Source organism: Ursus americanus, chromosome 1, assembly GCF_024610735.1.
Source record: "Ursus americanus isolate L20-20 chromosome 1, mUrsAme1.1.p, whole genome shotgun sequence".
NCBI classification, from domain to species: Eukaryota; Metazoa; Chordata; class Mammalia; order Carnivora; family Ursidae; genus Ursus; species Ursus americanus.
Window position 1 is genome coordinate 33,991,451 of NC_142127.1, and position 4,892 is coordinate 33,996,342.

The 4,892-nt window shown below is 38.2% G+C and overlaps 2 pseudogenes; one reads left to right on the forward strand and one right to left on the reverse strand.

Moving 5' to 3' along the window:
- Positions 1–337: 337 nt before the first annotated feature.
- LOC123783010 (small ribosomal subunit protein eS4-like) lies at positions 338–1,090 on the reverse strand (annotated as a pseudogene).
- Positions 1,091–1,744: 654 nt separating this feature from the next.
- On the forward strand, positions 1,745–2,477 carry LOC148110733 (elongation factor 1-gamma pseudogene; annotated as a pseudogene).
- Positions 2,478–4,892: the final 2,415 nt, after the last annotated feature.

The window sequence follows — 4,892 nt, forward strand, 5'->3', positions numbered from 1 at the left end:
CTGAGTCCAGTAACTGCTCATCCCTCACCTATTTTGGCTTAAAGGAGAGTATATATCTTGCTAGTAACAGTTTTTAGACAATGCACTAACTCTAGTGTTTTTCTAATAATCCTACACTTAGCTTTGTCCTTTCATTCACTCATCAACTCACTCAATTTGGGTGAACTGTTTTTTTCTACCTGGGACATTAACTATAGTGAATTTTATATGTAGAAAATCTTGGATTATCGAATTTTATTTACTGGTTTCCAGAATTTATCATACTTTAAAAAGACATTTTCATTACAGTATTATCTTTAAGTGTAAAGACTTCCAGTCATATCACCAAGAGACCAATTCACCCATGGCTGTGTTTGGTTGCCAGTGTCTTGTCTCTCTCCTCAGCAATGGTGAGGCAGATACCCTTTCCATGGGGAAGAGAAATCCATGGCTTATTGCCTTTGCCAATAACAAAAATGTTGGAGAGCTGGATAGCAAAGCTGTTGCTGTTGGTATCTTTCACGTGAACTATACTAAAAGAACCTGGTGTCTCTCTCTATTGGTGATTACACCAATTCTTTCCAGGTTAACACATTTGTATACAAATTACCAGTGTCAAACTTGATGGAATCAGTAAGCTTTCAAGTCTCCAAGTCAATGTGAATGATGAAGGGATCAGGGTAGTGGATGGTGTGAACATCAGGATTCATTAGATGAAGGATTTCTTTTGTTTCCACAAGGATCTTTCTCACTTTGCACAACTTGTACTTGGCCTCCTCAGATGTAATACAGTGAACAGCAAAGTGACTCTTGGTGTCACAGATTAAACAGAAATTCTCTCCAGTCTTATCACCACTTAAGACATCCATAAAACTGACATCGGTTTGGACCTTGCCACCAATCTTAATGAAGCATTACAGGTTTATCTTCCTTACTTCATCTTCTTTTAGGGCATACTTAAGTGTGTTCTTTAGGAAAGTGATGAGAGGGAGACATTCTCTTCGACTATGGCAGCTTATAGATGGATGAGGGGCAAACACGCTGGTTTATCCAGCTTCCAGTGCTTTAGAGCTGCTGTCTGCTTCAGATGCTTCTTGGGACTATGAGCCATGACTGTTCCAGGCATGGAAAAAAACTCCTTTTACAGCTTCAAATTTTACATTCAAGTCTATTATTCATATGGTATTTCTTATGATATTAGAAATGAGGTACTACTTATTTTTCTCCACAATTTTTGTGGCTATTTTTACTGGTTTATTTTCTGTTTGACTTTTTGAATCTCTTTATCAAATTAAAAATGTAATACTGGTATTTTTATTGAACAAATATAAAATTTGTAGATTAATTTAGGGATAAGTGAAATCTTTGAGTCCACTTAGTCATGGATATAGTACTCTTTCCAGTTGTTCAAGTCTTCATTTGTATTTCTCACCAGTTTTTTAGAGTTTTCTTTGGAGAGGTTTTTTGTTTTTGTTTTTGTTTTTTTTTCACAGTTCCTGTTACCCTAGATATTTTACAAAGTTGTTACTGTAAATGTCTTCTTCTGTTATAACTTGTAGCAGGTTTTGATTTACACATATGAAGCCTAGTGATTCTTGATATGACTACCTTAATTTTGAACCCAGCCACATTATTGAGTTATCTTTATGTTTGTAATAGTTATGAATTTTCCAAGTTTTCCTTTAACCAGCCTCTAGTGAGAGAAAAATAAAAAAAGCTCTCAGACTCTGTTCAACAGAAACTTTAATCAGGATGTGACCCTTCCATGGCAGCTGGCACCCTCTACACGTATGTGTATGAAAACTGGAGGCCTTCGAAGCCTTTCATCGCTGCTCAGTACAGCAGGGCTCAGGTGCCTGTGCTCTCCACACCACCCCACCTCCAGAAGCAGAAGCCCCAGGCTGAGTGGAAAGAGGAGGAAAAGTCTGCTGCCCCTGCTCCTGAGGAGGAGACGGATGAATGTGAGCAGGTGCTGGCTGCTGAGCCAAAGGCCAAGGATCGCTTTGCTCACCTGCCCAAGAGTACCTTTGTGTTGGATGAATTTAAGTGCAAATACTCTAAGGAGGACACCCTGTCTGTGGTGCTACCATATGTTTAGGATCACTTTGATAAGGATGGCTGGTCTCTGTGCTATTCTGAGTGCTGCTTCCCTGAGAGGCCAGCCAGACTTTTATGAGCTGCAACCTCATCACTGGAATGTTCCAGAGGTTGGACAAACTGAGGAAGAATGCCTTTGCCAGTGTCACTCTCTTTGGAGCAACAATAGCAGCTCTGTTTCTGAAGTCTGAGTCTTCTAAGGCCAGGATCTTGCCTTTATGCTGAGTCTAGACTGGCAGGTGTACTAAGAGTCAAATACATGGCAGAAACTGGATTGTGGCAGTGAGGAGACCCAGACACTGGTTCTAGAGTACTTTTCCTGGGAGGGGGCCTTCCAGCATGTGGGCAAAGTATTCAATTGGGGAAAGATCTTCAAGGGAACATCTCTTGCCATCACCTAGCTGCCTGCACCTGCCCTTCAGAGAGATAGGGGTCATTAAGGGAAACTGAACATTGGAAGAAAAAAAAAAAAAAAGGAAGGAACATTAGGTTATGGTTGAAAGAGACAAAGTACATGGTTAACTTGAGGACTTACATGTCATTCAGTATCATGGAGCAATGGGCTATGAAGTGGCAAGTTGTGAGACATGAAAAAGATAAGAAACAACGAGTTCATTTAGGGCCCTAAAGGAAGGAGTTTAGGAATCATGCTAAGAACAATGGAAGCAATTGAATTTTAGCAGAAGAGCAAGTAAGATGACTATCAACATGGAGAATGAAGTTTTGTGGTTCATATGACTGGTACAAGTGTGTTGCAATAATATGGGAGATAAACTGTGACACAAATAAAGAGGAATGAATGGGTTGGGGTCCTATTAATGTGGTAGCATCTGCAAGAGTTGATGACTAACCGGCAGGGAGAGGAAAGGAGAGGGAGAGGTGAAGGATTCTGACTGAGACAGTGGATGGAACAGGGAAGGATTTGTGAGAAGGGGATGAGTTCAGATTTGCTGAGGTTGCATTTGAGAAGCCTGTGGAATATATGCATACTAATTTACAAAATATGTCTATGTGTTAGATCCAGTCATTCATTTATTCAATAAATATTGATTAAATGCCCTCTTCAAATCAGATGCTTTCTCCCTGGCAGGAGGAGAGATTGGGCTATGCCTCCTGCACTATTATAACAATCAAGATAGGATGGTATGAAAATATTTGTTCTTTATATATTTTATATCCGAAAAGAAAAGAAAGTGACTGTTATGGGCTGAATTACATCTCTTTAAAAAGCATGTTGAAGCTCCAACCCCCAGCACCTCAGAATGTAGGCATATTTAGGGATAAGATCTTTAAAGAGGTGATGAAGTTAAAATGAGACTGTTAGAGTAGGGCTCTAATCCAGTATGACCAGTGTCCTTATAAGAAGAGGATGAGGCACCAAGATGCCCACACACAGAGGAACAAATATATAAAAAGTAGTAAGAGAGTGGCCATCTGGAAGCCAAGGAGAGAGGCCTCAGAGGAATCTAACCTTGCTGGCACCTTAATTTTGGACTTCCAGCCTCTGGAAGTGAGAAAAAAGAAATTTTTTTTTTTTTTATGATAGCCAGTATGTGGTATTTTTTAATGGCAACCCTAGCAACAAATACAGTGACTAATAATTAAAACATGCATGTACATGCACATAGAGCAAATTAATGATAAAAGAGATCAAGAACTAGACAAAGAAGATACATAAGAATTCTTTTTTTTTCCAAATTTATTAAGGAATAATTGACAAATATATAGAGAGTCTCCATGATGATTTGATGTATGTATACACACACACACAGACATGCACAAAAACACACATACAGAATGATCTCTAAGATCAGAATAATTAACCATCACCTCACAGGTTAGTTTGCATATGTGTGTGTGGTGGGAAGGCTTAAGATATACTGTAAGCAACTATCAAGTAGACATCACTGTATTATTAACTAGAGCAACTTATTTGTCTTAAACATTTTTCAGAAGGTAACTAAATATTTAAATGGAATATTAAATTGGACTGTATTCTCTCAGCAAAGGGTATAATTTATTAATAGAACTTTGAAATGTTTGATTCACTTCTTTTATTGCCATTTTCTTTGGTCAAATGAACTTTGCATTATTCTTGAGAGTCTCAGAATGATTCAAATCCAGGGATAAAATATGGAAATGAAAATGTTTCTTATTCTGTGACATGAAGTAATTAGATGATTTGCTTCAGTATGTTGACCTTTCATTTATAAGCTATTTTTTGAAGCATATTCTTAATGTATTATACAGAAGCAGTGTTCTCAGAAGGGTAAATAACAAAGTTAATGACTTACTATTTTTTTTCTTTTTAGCAAATGCCAGTTCTTCAGCCTTTACCAAATTATTGCTAAAACCTAAGCTCATACATCAGTGTTTCTGGAACATATAGTTTGTGATATCAATATGAAAACACTAGCTGCGAAAGAAAGCTGGATCAGTAAAGGTGAAGTGGCCAAGAGGGTAGCTTCTGTGGACCACTTCAATTCAAGGTTCTTTATTCACAATCACTGCCTCTCTTCTAGAGTGTAGACAAGTTGTCCAGCAGAGTTCACACTTAAATGTTTCCAGAGGCTAAGATTTAGGAAATGTTTTTTCTCATTGGTGAATTTACTTTTTAAGAAGCATCACTCAGATTATGTTTTAAAAGCATCTGATTTTCCCTTTAAAGGCTTGAGAAATAGCATGATGGCACAGTTGTAGAGGCAGGGCTCTGCGACCCTAGGCCTCTGATTGGGGTAATGCAATAGTTTGGAAGCCAATTCAGACTGACTTAAGCAATAGAAAGAACCTGCTGGTACACATGCTGAAAAGTCCAG